The 18270-nt window shown below is 42.4% G+C and overlaps 1 long non-coding RNA gene across 2 annotated transcripts in view; it reads right to left on the reverse strand.

Annotated features, from left to right (window-relative positions):
• Positions 1-5233: 5233 nt before the first annotated feature.
• LOC138743960 (uncharacterized) overlaps positions 5234-18270 on the reverse strand; it is a 71309-nt gene continuing 58272 nt past the window's right edge. The window contains exon 3 of one of the 2 annotated variants that reach the window (XR_011345140.1): positions 5234-5405. This is a non-coding gene — a long non-coding RNA (uncharacterized lncRNA). Of the gene's footprint in view, positions 5406-13047; positions 13136-18270 lie in introns of those variants that run through there. The other variant, XR_011345141.1, reaches the window with a different exon arrangement.

An 18270-nucleotide genomic window follows, 5' to 3' on the forward strand; every position in this document is an offset into this window, starting at 1 on the left:
TAGTAACCTCCTTGAAAAATTCTGTAAGATTTGTTAAACATGATCTACTACACAAAAAACTGTGTTGACTACTCCTAATCAACTCCTGTCTATCCAAATAATTGTATATACCATCTCTAAGAATACTCTCCATTAATTTACCTACCACCGACATTAGACTCACAGGCTTATAATTACCAGGTTTACTTTTAGAGCCTTTTTTTAAACAGCAGAACAACATGAGCTACCCTCCAATCTTCTGGCATCTCCGCCATGGCTAATGACATTTTAAAGATTTATTTCCGATCCCCCACTATTTGAACACTATCTTCCTCAAGGTCCTAGAGAATATCTTGTCAAGACCCGGAGATTTATCCACTTTTATTCTCTTTAAAACAGCCAGTACTACCTCCTCATTTATCTGGATATTTTCCATGAGCTCAGGACCAGTTTTCCTTCCTTCACCTGACTCAATATTCCTTTCCTTAGTGAATACTGAAGAAGAAAAAAATAATTTCAAATACACCCCCATCTCTTCTGACTTCTCACATAGCCGACCCCTCTGATCCTCAAGGGGCCCAATTTTACTCCTCACAATTCTTTCACTTTTAATGTACCTGTAGAAACCCATTGGATTTATTTTTACCTTGCCTGCCAAAGAAGCGTCAAATCTCCTTTTAGCCTTTCTAATGTCTTTCTGAAGCTTTTTTTTTGCACTCGTTCTATTCCTCAAGCACCTTATTTATTCCCTGGTGTCTCTACTTATTGTCCACACCCCTCTTCCTCCAAACCAAATTTCCAATATCCCTTGAACACCAAGGCTCCCGATATTTTTTAACCTTGCTTTTAATCCTCTCAGGGACAGACCGACTCTGGACTCTCAAAATTACCCTTTGAATATCCTGCATTTTTCTGTTGCTTCCTTCCCAGATCCCAATCCACACCTTCTAAATTTTTTACCAGTTATCTTTACATCCTCCTCTCTATCTCAGCCCCAGTGAGTTTTGATATGTCTGTGCCTGCCACTCTGATTTCAAGCCAATATTTAAAATCTTTTAAAATTATTTTTATTGTTTAACAGATAAGCATAAATACAGAATTGACAATGGCACACGAGTAAGTACACACAAAAAACAATGAAAAAAGTCGATAAAACTACATCAATATTTTAATACCTCAAAAACATTTAATTGAAAAAATCTATGGAACCATGTTAAACCCATTTGTTGAAATAATGTATAAAATAAAAGGGGAAAAGAACTAAAACTTAAGCTCATCTACCCCCTTCCTCTAATCAAGGTTACGTTGCAAATTCATTTAAAAAATAAATAATGTGGGAGCACTGGCATCCCCCAGAGAACAGGCAATGAACCACCGGAACATAGAATAACTATTAATTCTTCCAATTATAAAAAAAATTCTAAGAATGGGCCCCAAAATTTCCTAAATTGAAACTTTCTATCTTTAATTTTTATCTTTCTATAAACTTAAATAGGACTAATAACTTTCAATTCTCATTCCAAGTCAGTATATAAGCCTAATTCCCTGTGCTTTCCCTTGTTGCCCAACATCTGCTATGAGACTTCAATCGATAGACTATAAAAAATTTACATTCACTGGGTCCTCTTGGCTATTCTCCTAGTCACATCCTCAAAGAAATGCACCAAATTAGTCAAATATAACTTTTCTTTCATAAGTCCTTGTTGACTTGTCCTGACATTCTTTCCATGGTGTTAGCTCCTGCACACCTCACGATAGATTGCAGCTTTTTCATACTACTGATGTTAGGCCAACAGATCGGTTGTTCCCTGTTATCCTTCACCTTCCTTCCTGTAATAGTGCAGGTGCACTCATTTACTACTGTATTTGGACAAGTGAAAGTTCCACTGCCTGGATTTAACGTGTAAGGGATAATTTGTGCTTTCTTGGATCTTTCTACTTGAAGTGAGCGCAGCCTGCAGAATCAACACTGGCTCTGATTCCCATCCCACTTCCAGTCCTGCCAAGACTGCAACCCCGTGGATTTTTATCCTCCTCATGACATGCAGAAGGTGTGCATTAATTATAAGAGTATAAGTTTCTTCAGCCTGTTGTGGTAGTCTCAGATGAATCAAATGAACATACTCAGTGTGCCTGAGATAGACCCCAACAGTGATGCTCAACTGTTGCCATTTTACATCCCATCTCATTGAAATCAATGGAAAGAAGAGCCCCATAGATATACAGTCAATGGACACTTCAACCAATGTTATGATTTAACAGCAACACACAAAGCCAAAGTCTGCATTCTGATGTTTGGAAACAGCAAATATTCACCACAATACTGTCTAGGCACAGATTCCTTACAAATACTGGCAGAGGTTGGTTGTGCTTTCTGAAAGACCTTGTCTGTGAGTGAAGTAGGGGAAAATGTGTGTTCATGGATGGATTGTAACCACATTGTTGCATGGATAAATCACCAATTATAAAAAAGGTGGGAACAAATTGGATGCTTAAAAAAAAGGCCAAAATAAATTGGGTTAAAATAAAAACACAATGCTGGAGAAACTCAGCACATAATCAACGTTTTGGGCTTAAGGTTTGTTATATCTTTATCTTCTGCAATATAAAGTATGGTGTTTGACCTGCTGAGTTTCTCCAGCATGGAGTTTTTATTTCAGTCATGGCATCTGCAGACTTTCGTGGTTTACTTTGGAACAAAGTACAACTCACTCATGATCCATGTGTCCAGATAGACATCATTTAATGAAGCCATTAAAAATCTAGTGCTCTAAAGCAGTCATTCTCAGCAGGAGCCATATGGCCTCCCTGGGGGTGGGGGCACAGTAGATTTAATGGAGGCCACGGACTGAAATCATAATTTTTTAAAAATTATGTAGTCAGTAGGAGAGAAGTTCGGAAGAAATCAAAACTTGACTGCTTCACAGGGAAGGAGACCCATAAACTTTGAGCAGAGTCCTGAGGGGGCCACAGCCAAAAAGAAGGTTGTGAGTGGGTGGTCTAAAGTAACTTAGGTGATGATCAATGACTCACCTCACCTCTGGGAAGGGAGAATATTGCCCTTTATTTCATGTCGACTTGTATATTATCTGATGAAAATCCTGATTTTCAAATTAGTATTTAATTGGAAAAATTCCCATTTTTCCTGGACTTTATTCAACAGCAAGAGTTCCACGTGAACCTATCATCACACAAATGTACTCACATTGTGTGCTCTGCACTGCAATCTTTATCAGAGAGTGGAAACAGAAGATATCAAACCTGCCCAAAAGGGGAAAGAAATTGATGAGTTCCTTAACTGAAAGAAAACACATGTTTAAAAGTCTAAAAGATAATTTAACTATCAATGGAGTAGTTTGGCAATGGTGATGACTTAATGCACTGATAAATGTTCTCTTCCAATTGAATGCACAAACCATCCTAAGTAGTCAATGCCTGTATAGTGGGTAATTACCCCAACCTCATGCTTTTCAGTTAACATGAGGCAAGTTTGGCACTTCCATTTGCAACTTCCACAACATTCCCACCTTGACTGCAAATGAGTGTAATGGGATTTACTACGTTGAACACTGATCACCCTTGAAGGGACTCGGGCGCTGAAGGCTTCCTGATTGGGACTAGAGGTCCTTTCATGCAGGTGGAGGCCAGGTATAACCGTGGAGGGAAAACATAAAATTTACCTTTCATGGAGCAGACCTAAAAGGCTGCTCTTGGGCCGCAATCTTGTTGAGCGGAGCCTCGTACCGCCCTCCAGAGCTGAGGCAGGAGGGGCGACTGGTGCCTTCGCTCCACCCATCATAAATATGCTGCAGAGCAATGGACGTCTTCCCTACCCATAATCCCCTATCCAGCTGGGACTGTTTCCCAGAACAGTTTCAGCTCCATGGGGATTATGGGTAGGGAAGACAGCCATTGGTCTGCTATGTTTTGAGTCGCAGAGAGCAGCCCCAAAGGCTGAAGTGGCCCGGTGAGGCGCTGGAGTGGCCGGGGGTGGGGGGGTGGGGTTGGCACAGCCCACACCGGCTGGCCCCTGATGGCTCCCACTGCCCGACGTGACAGTCCCTGCCAGCTGCCCTCTGACCTGATGGCTCCCGCTGGCTGCCCGACCTGGTGGCTCCCACCGATCGCCCCTGCCATGAAGGGGTCATGGAGGGAAAGTGGTCATGGTGGGAGAGGGGTGTATGTGAGGCGGTGGAGCACAGCACTCTGCCAATTATCCTTCCCCGAGAGGGATCTCAGTCCCCGGAACTGGCCATTCAAGAAGGTAAATCTCCTGACAGAATGGTGGAGAATCTCCATTGCATGAAAGGGCTTTAGGTTTGGATCTACAGCTCGGGCTGCCGACGGAAGCACATCCACGACACTAAGTGACTCTGAAGAGACTCTCTTTTGCTTCTCTTTCAGGCAATGTTAATGGCAACGGTCTTATGGCAGTCAAAGGCAATTTTGTGTAATATTACATGTTCTATACTATTACAGCATCGAGTCCACGCTGCTGAAGATCCAGCTGCGCTGGATGGGTCACGTCTCCAGAATGGAGGACCATCGCCTTCCCAAGATCGTATTATATGGCGAGCTCTCCACTGGCCACCGTGACAGAGGTGCACCAAAGAAAAGGTACAAGGACTGCCTAAAGAAATCTCTTGGTGCCTGCCACATTGACCACCGCCAGTGGGCTGATAACGCCTCAAACCGTGCATCTTGGCGCCTCACAGTTTGGCGGGCAGCAGCCTCCTTTGAAGAAGACCGCAGAGCCCACCTCACTGACAAAAGGCAAAGGAGGAAAAACCCAACACCCAACCCCAACCCACCAATTTTCCCTTGCAACCGCTGCAATCGTGTCTGCCTGTCCCGCATTGGACTGGTCAGCCACAAACGAGCCTGCAGCTGACGTGGACTTTTTTACCCCCTCCATAAATCTTCGTCCGCGAAGCCAAGCCAAAGAAAGAAAGATACTATTACATGACAATAAAAGTATCTTGAATACTGCCCTATTACTGTAACCACAAAATCTGGCCCTCAATCTAATATCTTGCTTTGAGTTCATAGTAACAATGTAATTTGCAAAAATCCTGCAAGCTTTATGTCAGTATTGGGTCGACCTGAGAGACCTGTCACTGGATTGTTATACATTGTGGTGATGAGGAAGAGGTTAAAGCCGTGAAGGATGTCAACATACTTGAAGAAGGAGTCACCAGAAAATAAATTCTCACCATTTTAGTCATCAGCAAATTGACATATTTATTGTTCTTTTAACCTTCGAATGTTCCTTATTTTTTGCACCTCCAGTGGAAATGCATGAGACTTTGACCTTGAAGCAGAATCTGCCCCAAAATGTGAGGCTTCAAACTGAAAACAAATTAGTTTGCTTCCTTTTAGCATCGAGAAGGCGACCACCAAAACCCAACTCCGAATCTATTGTCAACCTGCAAAAAAAAAATTGCTGTGAAAATTTATGGGGCTTCTTGCTTTCTGACATGACCTTTCATTGGCTTCTTTTATTTTCATTTATTGTTACCGGCAGAACGACGGCAACTTGCAATGAACACATTTCTATTTAACACTGCCAAAGGTGCACTCGGAGGTTATTGGACAATCATAGCATGAAGCTAATGCTGTGGATCTGTTTTAATAGATTTGAGAAGAAAAAGGACTGACTTTATCTGAATTAATCTATTATACAATGTACAAATCACTACAAAATCTGCAAGGGACATATGCACCTAGAAATTAGATTTTGCTCTTTATTTGATGCACTAACCTCCTGCTGTGCATAATTCTAATTGTCCTAGCAGCCAATCATTTTGGGGAAATTGGCAATAAATACATGAGAAAAAGCAGTTGTTTTCAACACAGATTCATGCGCTAATCCAGGAAATTCGTAAGCCTGACTCTGGGAAAGAAAGGGTTTTTCTCTGAAAAACGTTTGATGGCTCTTGGCCTATTGGATTAAGGAGAATGAGGGGGGGATCTTATTGAACCATTTTGAATTTTGAAAGGTATGGGCAGAGTAGATGTAGGAAGATTTTCCCATGGCGGGAGAGTCTCGGACAAGAGGGCACAATTTCAGAATTGAAAGGAATCCTTTAAGAACAGAGATGCGGAGGAATTGCTTGAGCCAGAGAGTGATAAATCAGTGGAATTTGTTGCCACGGGTGGTTGCGGAGGCCAAGTTATTTGGTGTATTTAATTGATGGTAAATCACGAAAATACAGTGGTTTGCTACTAGCCGACAAGCCTACACAGGCAAGACCCATCATCTCTTCCTCCAGTACATTGACAACTACATTGCGGCTGCCTCGTGCACCCATGATGAGCTTGTCAATTTCATCCACTTCGCGTCCAACTTCCACCCCGATCTCAAAGTCACCTGGTCCATCTGCATCTGTTCCCAAGATGAGCTCTTCCAGTTCAGATCTTCCGAAATGTCTGCCTCTTCCACAAACGTGGCTTCCCCTCCACCACCATCAACTCAGCCCTCACCTGCATCTCCTCCATTTCCTGCTCATCTGTCCCCAGATGCAACAAACATAGAATCCCTCTGATCCTCACCTAACACCCTCCCAGCCTTTGCATCCAACACATCATCTGCTGGAATTTCTGGTACTTACTACAGGATCCCACCACCAGACACATTTTTCCTTCTCCTCCCCTCTCTGCCTTCCATAGGTACCACTCCCTCCATGATTCCCTGGTGTACTCATCCCTCCCACCTATCGTCACCCTTGCACCTTCCCCAGTGGCTGCAGGAGGTGCAGCACTTATGTCCCAACATCTTCTCTCTCCATGGTCTGGGGCCCTAAGCAGGCCTTCCAAGTGAAGCAACATTTCACTTGTACATCCACAGGACTGATGTACTGCAACCGGTGCTCCTTTTGTGGCCTTCTCTACATCAGAGAGATTGGTCGCAGTTTGGGAGATTGCTTCACTGAGCACCTCCACTCCCTCTGCCACAACAGTAGCCAACCATTTAAATTCCAAGTCAGACTCCCATACTCACATGTCTATCCATGGCCTTACGTACTATCCCACCTTGACCATCCACAGACTGGAGGAATAACACCGTATTTTCTGCCTGGGCACCCTCCAGCCAGATGGCATTCACATCGACTTCTCTGCTTTCTCCTGACCTGGTCGCCTTTTCTTTCTCATCCTCCCTTTCCAATTTTTCCAGATCTTCCCCCACCTCTCCCTTTCCCTTCCACACACCCAGTCATCTCTCCTCCCCCGATCGCTGCTGTCCCTTCCCTCCCTTCTCCACCAATCATCTCCTGCCTTTACCACCCCCTCCCCCAAATCCTTTTATTTGGATACATGCCAACATTCTTCCATACTTTGATGAAGGGCTCAGGCCCGAAACATCTGTTGTGTATTTTTTATCTTTGCTACATAAAGGACACTGTTTGACAAGGTGCGTTTCACCAGCATTTTGTTTTTAATTGATAGGTTTGATAGATTCTTGATTAGCCGGGGCATCAAAGGTTATGGGGAGAAGGTTGGGCAGTGGGGCTGAGTGGGAAAATGAATCAGCTCATGATTAAATGGTGGGGCAGACTTATTGGGCTGAATAGCCTATTTTGTAACTACATCTTATGGTTTTATGGTCCTATTTGTGCACTTAGAACTGGGGTCTAGTCCAGATTTAGCAGGCTATGAGCCAGACAACAGCAATGCATATAGTGGATGCTGTAGAGGAGAGAAAAGTGGCTGTTGGAGAGATGAAGGGAACTCCACAGTTTTCTTTGAAATTCTGGTGGCAAAGGATAGAAATTCTGCATACTGGGATGTGCATCAAGGCCACCGATAGAAGGTCAGAGCAGGAAGCGGGCAAACCTGTCTCTTACCTGAATGGGAGTCTCCACAAGATGGATAAAGCCCAAAAGAAATGGCATCATCTCATAAGATATGGCAAGTGGTGAATTTTGGGGAAGTTAAACCAGGACAGGTTATACATAAGGAATGACAAGGCCCTGGAGAGCATTGTAGAAAAGAGAGAGACCTAAGGGTGCAAGTATCGAGTTTCCTGAGCGTGGGGAGAGGGGTTGACTGAGTGGTGAAGAAAGTCTTTGACATGCTTGCCTTCAGTGGATGGGGCATGAATATGGGAGATGGAACGTTATGCTGGACAAGCTGTAGGTGAGACTGCACCCATTCACCATTCAATAGGAGGATGTGATTAAGTTAAAAAGAAAACAGAAAAGACTCCTGAGGATGTTGATGGGAACGGATGGGTTGAGTTCTATGGAAAGATATGATTGGCTGGGACTGTTTTTCTTCAACTGAAGGAGACAGAACAATGACCCATGGAAGTTTGTAAAATCTTGGGAAGCAAGAATTTTTTTTCTAATTTAGACATGCAGCATAGCAGCGGGTGCTTCTGGCTCACAAGTCACCCAAATACTCCTATAAGCCAACAACTCCCGTACATTATTGGAAGAGGGGAAGAAAATGTAACATGCAGAGGAAACCCTTGCAGACACGGGGGGAGCATACAAATTCCTTACAGACAGTGGCGGCTTCGAACCTGGGTTGTTGGCTCTAACCACTAAGTGAACTGTGCCACGTGTTTTCCCTAGGCAGGGGAATCGAAAATTAGAGGGCATAGGCTTTAGTGAGAGAGAAAAGATTTAAAAGGGACATGGAGGAGATTCTTTTCTGAGTGAGGGTGACAGGTTCACAGAATAAACTGCAGATCGGTCATATGGACAATATTTAGTTTTCATGGATTGGAAAGGTCTAGAGCAGTGGTTTACAAACTTTTTTCTTTCCACTCACATCCCACCTTAAGTTATTAGTAAGGGCTTGCTTAAGGTGGGATGTGAGTGGGAAGGGAAGGTTGAGAACCCCTGCTCTAGACCCGATTGTTACTGAAATATTTTGCTTGAGAAAAATTGTCATTGGCCCATTTCCTTTGGAGCTACGAAACCGTGCACATAATGAGTCAATGAGGGACGATTAAACCAGTGGTTTTCAAACTTTTTTGTTCCACTCACATACCACATGTCCCTTTACACAGAACATTACTGCACAGTACAGGCCCTTTATCCCACAATGTTGTGTCGACCCATATATTCGTTTAAAAAAGTACTGGACCCTCTCTACCGCGTAGCCCTCTATTTTTCTTAAATAGGGGGGTTTTTAATATTTTTCTTTCTAATCACAGAGCACCTGTGGCATAGAGATCACTTAAGGTGGTATGTGAGTGGAAATAAAATGTTTGAAAACCTTTGGTTTAGAGTGATGTGCACCAAATGCAGGCAAATTGGACCTTGCTCAGTTGGGATGAGTTGAGCTGTCTGTGTGCTTTACGGCCTGATGACTGACATACCCCGGTAATGCTCACACAGAGTTTGAGCTGCTGGGCATAGAATAAGAACAAGATGACTCAATTTTCTTCATCTCTTCTGCTTTGAAGGGAGGGAAGGATGCAACAACTCTGAGAGGAGGGCTCTCAGGTCCTCTGTCTCTCAGCTCAGTAGAGGAGCCCAACCTGTACCTCACACTCAAACCATGTTCTTCGAACTGCCAGGTATGGCCCCCTTTATTCCCTTCAATTAAATCACAAGTAGGCACCTCGTTACCATCTGTGCTGCTACATCATCACAAAGAGTTGTGGACCTGAAGCATTAACTCAATTTTTCCTACTGCAGAATGTGCTTGATATATTGAGAATCTGCAGCATTTCTGCTTTTAGTGTATAATTTCCATTTCTGCAGCTTCTTTTTGAATTTTCGGCATGTTGGGGTCTTTTCATTTGTTGTTTGTTTTCCCAAATCAGATAATTGTCAATGAAGTTGATGGAAGGGAGGCTGGAACATGAGTGGAGGGCTTGAGTTATAGGGAAAGGCTGGGCCTTTATTCATTGAAACACAGGAGACTGAGAGGTGACCTTATATAGAATCGATAAGTGAATGCTCTTGTCTTTTTTTTAACTAGAGTAGATAATTCTAGAACTATAAGACCATAAGACGTAGGAGCAATAGGCATTTTCAGGTCTACCCATCATTTAATTATGAGCTGATCCATTTTCCCACTCATCCCCATCTCCCAGCCTTTTCCCCATAACCTTTGAAGCCCTGGCTAATCAAAAACCTATCAATCTGTTCCTTAAATACGCCCAATAACTTGGCCTCCACTAGTGCCACAAATTCCACAGATTTCCCACCCTCTGGCTGAAGAAATCCCTCCACATCTCTGTTCCAAGCGAATGGCCTTCAACATGTAGGCCAAGATTTAAGGAGCTGGAGGGAAGAGATTCCCATGAGTGCTGAGGGGAATATTTTCACTCGGGTTTGAAACAAGGTGCCAGTGGAATTGCACATAATTATGACTATTGAAAGATATTTGGCCAGATAGAGGGATAGAAAGTGTTTAGAAGGATATGGACCAGGTGCAGGCAAATGGGACCAGGCCTGACTGCCAACCTGGTCAGAATGGACATATTTAGGCTGAAGGGCCTGTTCTGCATTATGGCTCCAAGTGTCGGAGGTGCTCAGGTGAAATGCAGACAGGAGTGCACAGGCCAATTTCCTGGTGGGCATTATTTCATCCAGATATGATCACAATCTCCTGTGACTAAAGTTTATTTGGTGCAAGATGTACACATCAAAATGAGGTGCTTTTTTTTAATTGATTGCTGTTCCTTATATTTACTTATCAGTCTGAATGTAAATCTGTTGCTAACAAAACAATGAATGTCAAATATTCATTAGAGTCAGATGAATATAAAAGACTCTGGGGCAATTTTGACTTTGCATGATAGTATAACCAGATGGTAGTGATTTGCCTCTTTTTATGCACCTCTTGATTTTTATTTCCATCGACTTCACTCTCAAGCAAACTGTGCCTTCTTTCATCTGATCCATTCGACTGTAGTAACAATGAATCATGGAATAGACTTGGAGAACTGCTGTGCTCCAGGAGGCGGCCATCTGGCTCATAGAGTCTCTGCTGACTCTTGGTGCAGCAATCCAGTCAATCACACTCTTTCCATCAAGCCCTGCAAATTATTTCCCCTCAAATCCAATTCCCTCTTGGAAACATTTATAACATTCTCTTTCGAGGGAGCAATTTCCAGATCAGAACTGCTACCTTCAAAGAGGAACCCCCCCCCCCACCCCCCCCAACACATCCTCGCTATGCTTCCAGGCCATCACTTCAAATCTGTGCTCCCGATCCTTGAAACCTTTGGTAATAGGAACCTAAATAAAACTTGTTGTGGTCTTGCTGGCTCGCGTCAAATCTTCTCCCAAGCTTCTTTGCTCTCTGGAGAAAAGTCACTTTGTAGTCAAAATATTTCTTCCTTGAAATCTTTTCTGCATCCCTCTTCAAGACTCTCACATCTTGGCGTAGGTGTGGACCAACCAATATTTTATATCGATTCAATACAATAACGACTTTACCTTCATACTTATGATTTGCCTTGTTCAAAGATTAATGCCCTGCTGTTATAATGCTATGACAAGTCAGCCATCCAGTTTATGCCAACTCACAGAGCATTCCCTTCAATCCCGCAAAACACACCAACAATACACTGATACTCCTCCCACCCACAAAACACTTTTGTTTAATGTCTGATCGCATGAGCTTAACCTACAACTTTAACGAAGCTAGAAAAACAAGATGTGTTCCTCAGATGACAGCTGGCTGAATCCCTCCTGCATCTTCTCAATGGCCTTGATGTCTTTCCTGGTTAAAATGGCAACTTACATTTCTGATTAACAAGTGAGGGAGTGGTGATGAACACAGTTTTTGTACATGTAATCCCAAGATGCAGATAAGTGTCATTTAACACTTTTTAAAAAACTCAAGAAAAAAATTGTGGGTGATTTTGGGTGCACACACTCTTTTGATGACAGAATTTGGGGAGTTCTTCGCAAATGCATTCACTTGAACCACTTTTGTTCAATTGAAGACGGCTTTTTTTTACATTAAAACTGATCCATATTGCTAAGGCGGTGTTGCTGTGACCACAACAAGGCTTAGCAAATTACTTCAAGTGGGCATTGTTGGCTTAAAATAAGGAGGGAACATTCAGGACCAGTTAAAATGCAGTGCTGCATTATAACCAAGGCACTTCAACCAAGCTGATGCTCAGATTTCAAGTCAATGACATTTGTTCACAACAGTTGTTTATTCACTTCTGGCAATATTTAGAATTTGGAACAGTGCACAAAAAAAATACTGCTGGTATTTTACTGCAGGTCGCGCAGCATCCATAGAAAGTAAAAGGCAGTTGAGTGTCAGGCCTGAATCCCTCCTTCAGGAGTGCTGAAAAGGGGGAGACAGGAAGGGGCAGGGGAAGAAACACGGGCTAACGGTTAAGATGTAACTGGTGGACACAGGTGGGAGGGCAGAAGAAGAAGTTGTTGAGAAGTGATAAGTGGAGAGGGCAGAGGCTAACTGTTAGTGTCACACTGTTACAGCACCAGTGATCAAAGTCCAGCGCTATCTGTAGGGTGGGTATATGTTCCCCACGTGTCTGTGTGGGTTTCCTCTGGTCGCTTTTGCATCCTCCCACCTTTCAAAAACATACGGGGATTGTAGGTTAATTTGGCAGCACGGGCTCATGGGCCAGAAGGGCCTGTTACCGTGCTGCATGTCTCAATTTTAAAAAGTGAAATGTAAATTAAAGAATTAAATTTCAAACTTAATTTAAAGAAGGGTAGATCTCTGACGGCAGAAGAAAGGATTGGGATCTGGAGGAAAGAACCCATAGAGATAGAGAAAGAGAGAGATTGAGGGGGAGAGTGTTAACAAAAATTGGAGAGGTCAGCATTGCTGCTATCGAGTTGGAATATAAAATGTTGTTCCTCCAATTTACGGGTGGCTTCAACTCTTACACTATATCCTCCACCATATCCACGTGCTCAACTATCAGCTCTTCACCAACAAAATATTCCTGATAACCTCCTTTAGAATTTGGTACACTTTGACTGGTAGCATTACTTTACAAGTAATAATCAATTTCCCTATTGATGAGTGTGGTTAATTTTGCTTTAATTAGATGACACACATTGTGACAATTGAATTGGCAATGGATATCCTGAGTTACACCTGACAGTGCACTGTTCCCACACAGCAGAAATCTATCCAAACCACAGGTAGCATGAGTTGATAACATGCTGAATCCATACATTACTGAACAGTTCCGCAGCTGAAATAGAAACAATTGATCATCAGAGAGTCGGCAGGCTCCAGCTGGAGTCACAAATAGTCGAATATTAGCTTAAAGATTCAATGATTTCATCCAAACCCATAGTTAATTGGCCACAACCTGAAAGTAATTTCTCCGAGGGATTAACTTTTTAATTAGTTGAGTGACTTGGGCTTGATTGTTTAAATGCCTGCTTCTTCCTCGGCAACACTGTTCCTGAGTATCAGCTGCATATATTATGCTGATCTAGTTTCTTGATTATTTTGTAAGAAACACAGCTTTTTAAGTTTGTTCCCTTCATTTGATTATTAAAGGGTGGAGTCTTTAGCATAATTAAAAAAAATATTTATTCTATTGCGTCTCATCTCATGCCTCAGGAATGTTCCAAATTGCCTCACGTGCAATGAATCAGTTTGAATTGCGGGAACAATATTGGCAAAGATTTTTCCACATAAAACCCTGCAGATATCTTGCTGGGGACTTTGGTTGCCTGGTCAATTTTCTCTTCCCAGAATAGGCAGATTTAATGATGGCTTGGAAGGATAGCATTGCGACAAGGTAGCACTCTCTCAGACTTGAGAGCCAAACTGAAATATGTATTTGAGGTTTGAGCCTAAAACATTCTGATACAGAAATAAAACAAAATCATGAAAGCACCATAACAAATTCTAATTTAAAAAAAAGATATTCCTTCTTTTATGTGTTTTACAGGACCATATGAGTGCCAGAGAGGATCACTGGGGTCTCCCTCTCCCACCATTGATGTGATCTACTGGAATTGTTGTCTGAAGAGGACTCACAATATGCATACAGCATCTTTCAGCTACTCCGAACAGGAAAGAGATACAGGGGCGTCAGAGCCAGAACCACCAGGCTGAGAAATGGCTTCCTCCCACAGGCAATGAGATTGCTGTCTGACTGAAATGAACTGCTCATGCAAACCTTCCAAGTCTCTACTATTTATTAAACAATATTTATTTATTTGTATATATGTACTGCAGATGTATTATTTGTCTGGATGCGTGTTTGAGTGCTTTTGAACCGAGGATCAGAGAACGCCATTTCATTCGGTTGTACTTCTATAATCGGATGATAACTTGGACTTTTATACAAAGCCTTCTTTAGATAATTGTCCATCAATGCATTAAGATAATATCCAACAAAGACTTTTCAACTGAAATTTTTTTGCCACATCAGTTTCCTCAAATCTCTCAGATCTGGTGCCATTGAATTGATGGTTTCTGGATGAATCTTTCATATAGTTCAAATCGATGTTAGTCAAGGGAGTCGTGACAGTACATTTCAATAGTCTTTGGTAGCCATTCGATCGCCTGGGGGCCACAACACATTTGAGGTGATGGGGCCACAAACTGAAATCAACAATAATTTTTAAATGATTTTTATGTTGTTGGTAGGAGAGAAGTATGGAAAAAAAAACAACTAAACGACTGCTTCACAGGGAAGGGGGTCCAGAAGCAGAGTCCTAAGGGAGCCATAGCCAAAATATGGTTGAGAATGGCTGGTCTAAGTGACCATCAATGTTTAACATCTGAAACCTATTGGGTCCAAAAGAAGTTGCTGGATGACAGTCAGAGGCACACACCCCAATTAATGCTATAAACACCTCAGCTAACACAATAGTAGAATTTGCCACAGACTTCAATGTCCCTTTCTCCAATGAGGAAAAAATGTATTTTAAAATCAAGACCTGACAGTAGATTCACAGCTTCCTGAATGGCAGTGATCCATGACTTCAGATGTATTTCTGAGATCTGGACTACCTAGAGCAGGTGCTTAAAAAAAATGTAAAGTATCCTGGCCAGTTGTATTGCAGCCCGATTTAGTAATTCATGTGTCCATGAATGCAGAAGGTAGCAGAGGGTTCCAAATGTAGACAGGTCCATAACAGGCTCTGGCCTCCAATCCATTGAAAGCATCGATGTGCGGCACTGCCTCAAAGAGGCAGCCAACACCATAAAAGACCTCCATCACCCTGGTCACAACTGCTTCTCACTGTGACCTTTGAGTAGAAGGTACAAAAAGCTAATGGCCAGTACTTCTGGGTTCAAGAACAGTTTCTTCCAAATGGCTATCAGGCTTTTGAACTTCCCCTTGTTACACTGCTCCTACACTACGAGAGGACTGGTCTGCACTCTTGTAATGCCACTTGGGAGCAGTGTTTATCATCAAGGACTCTCACCTCCCAGGCCCTGCCCTTTTCTCACTGTTACCATCAGGAAGGAGGTAGAAGAGCCTGAAGACACACAATCAACTTCACAAAAGCAGGTTCTTGTACTCTGACATCAGATTTCTGAATGGACAATGAACCTATGGACACTACCTCACTTTTTCTCTTTTTTTTTTGCACTACTTATCTATTTTTAAAAATCTTGTATTCAGGGAATTGTAATATTTTAGTAAATTTTGCACCTTATCTAGCACAATACTGCTGCCGCCAAACAGCAAATTTCATGACGCATGTTCATGACCATGATTCTGATTCTAATTCTGAATGTCGAAGATTAATGCTTAATTACTGTGTTATTATGCGTATATAATAAAGAGCGACATTTCCCAGTAGGCAATGTGTGCAGGAACAAAATGGACCACAGCAGAAGTCGAGCGCATTGTTGGTTCAAGCAGCTCAAAAAATAAGATTTAAAACTAACCAAGGTTGGTTTTTTTTCAAGGAACAAACATAACATGGTGTCAGGATTGTGCAAGAAAGTAAGAAAAAACAATAGTTCCCATCATGGATAAGTCCTCCCACACCAATGCAGTTTACAGACAATCTAACAGATATTTGAAATACTTCAAGCAACGATACAACATTTATTTAGAGGCCGGTGGAGTGGGAGAGAGCGATGAAAAAAGGAAAGCGGCTATGTGATGGGTGAGGATGCCTTGGACACCTATAAAAGTTTTCAAATTGATGAGACAGCTTTTACGTTGTACACTCTGATGACAATATTTGAAGAGTATTTTGTTCCAGGTAAAAATCTCACGTTTGAGAGATTCAATTTTTTTTGTGTCCAGAAACAAGGTATGAACTTCAACCAATACTAAGCCAAGCTTCACACACAGATTAAGTCCTGTGAATTTGGAGATTTAAAGAACTCACTCAGTAGAGGCAGACTAGTTTGCGGAATCCTAGATAATGGGCTTAAAAAAGCTCGTTGCATGAAAAAGATTTGACACTGGAAGAGGCTGTGAATATGTGTAGGCAGCAAATACCACATGAGCACAAGTTCAGGAGCTGCACAGGAAAGACACAACTGCATGCGGTGAAAACAGAGAAGCAGCAAAGAGGTAGGCTCAACAGCAAATGTAGCAGGTGCAGAGGTAGACATATTCTAAAGATGTGTCCTGCCTATGGAAAGTCCTGCAATAAATGTGGGAAGAAGAATCATTTTTCAAAGTGCTGCAAAGTGGGGGCTACCAAGAGAAAGGTGCACATAGTAGACGAAGCAATGAAGGAATTCTTCGTGGATTCACTCCAGACTACTGCTGACAAAATGGAATGGATCATTCCTGTGACTGTGAATGAGACAGTAATTCCATTTAAGCTCGACACCGGAGCCCAGGTAAATCTATTTTCTAAGGTTGATTAGAAGACTGAGGGTCACTGTAAAGAGCAAGATTTATCCAGTGAAATTAAAAGTGATAGGCTAAAAAGGAGAAAACGTTCCAGTAAAATGGGGGCTGTATGGTGATCTTCAAAAACAAAGGGTAGCATCCAAAGTCACAGCTACTGAGTAGAGAGTAGAGCCAATATTAGGTCTGCATGCATGCGAAGAGCTCAATTTGGAGAAAAGTGTTTTCATAGACCAAAGATAAGCACACAATACTCATGGAAGAGTGTTCAGATGTCTTTGAGGGGCTTGAATGTTTACCTGGTGTACACATAATCCACGTAGATAAGACAAACTGAAACAAGAACTAGAATGCATGAAATGGATGAAAGTCATCCAGAAAATCGAAGAACCTATAGATTGGGTCAACTCGCGTCATTGTGCAAAGGAAAAATGGAGCGTTCCGTACATCTCTGGGCCCCAGAGATCTCAATATAGCCATCTAGAGTGAGCATTTTAAATTGTTGACACAGGAGGAAATCATGTCCGTTTGCAGGTACCAAGTGGTTTAGAAAGCTCGACACATCATCAGTGTTTTGGCAGATAAAGCTTGATGAGGCAAGTTCGAGACAATGCACTTTCAATACTCCACAAGGAAGATACCGCTTTCTTTGGCTACCATATGGGATCCTGTCTGCAGCAGAAGTCTACCATAAAACCATCCAAGTGATCTTTGAAAGTTTACTGGAGTTGAGACCGTGATGGATGACATCACTGTATGGGGGTCCACCAAGAATGAACATGATACGCGAGTAAGGCAAGTGCTTGTCATGACACAAAATGTCAATTTGAAATTAAATAAAGAGAAATGTGATTTTGGTGTAAAGACACTGACCTTCATAGGAGATGACATGTATGAACAGGGAGTGAAGCCAGATCCAAGAAAGACATCAGCCATTGAGAATTTTGTGAGGCCCCAAAACAAAGAGCAGGTGAGACGTGTCTTGGGGATGGTGTCTTACCTGGCTCAGTTCATCCCTTGTCTGTTGACTGTGTCCACACCACTTAGGTCACTCCTTGTGCAGAAAAATGAGTGGATCTGTTCGCAAGAAGAGTGTTTCTAGGCACTTTAAAAAGTCCTAAAAAGAGCCTGTTTTAAAATTTTATGATCTGGATTGGGGCACCAGGATCTCAGATGATGCATCCCGACGTGGCCTTGGAGCAGGACTACTGCAGCAGCATGAGGACATATGGCAATCTGTGGCCTCTGCATCAAGGACTTAACACGTTCAGAAGCCAACTATGCACAGATAAAGATCTTATTGCCAGCACTTATGCAAGTGAAAGGTTCCATCAATACATTTATGGACAAGCTCTTGAAGTGGAGACAGACCATAAACCACTGTTCTCAATATTATTGATAAGACTGCAGAAAGACAATGTGAGAATGATCGACATACCCCAGGAAAATACATGTTTGCAGTTGAAGCTCTGTCTCGAGCAGTTGACAAGAAAGAAAAGACCATCCAAGAAGCTAACGTGGAGATACAGGCCATTGTTGAC

The sequence above is a fragment of the Narcine bancroftii genome, chromosome 10 (genome assembly GCF_036971445.1).
Source record: "Narcine bancroftii isolate sNarBan1 chromosome 10, sNarBan1.hap1, whole genome shotgun sequence".
In the NCBI taxonomy this organism is placed as follows: Eukaryota; Metazoa; Chordata; class Chondrichthyes; order Torpediniformes; family Narcinidae; genus Narcine; species Narcine bancroftii.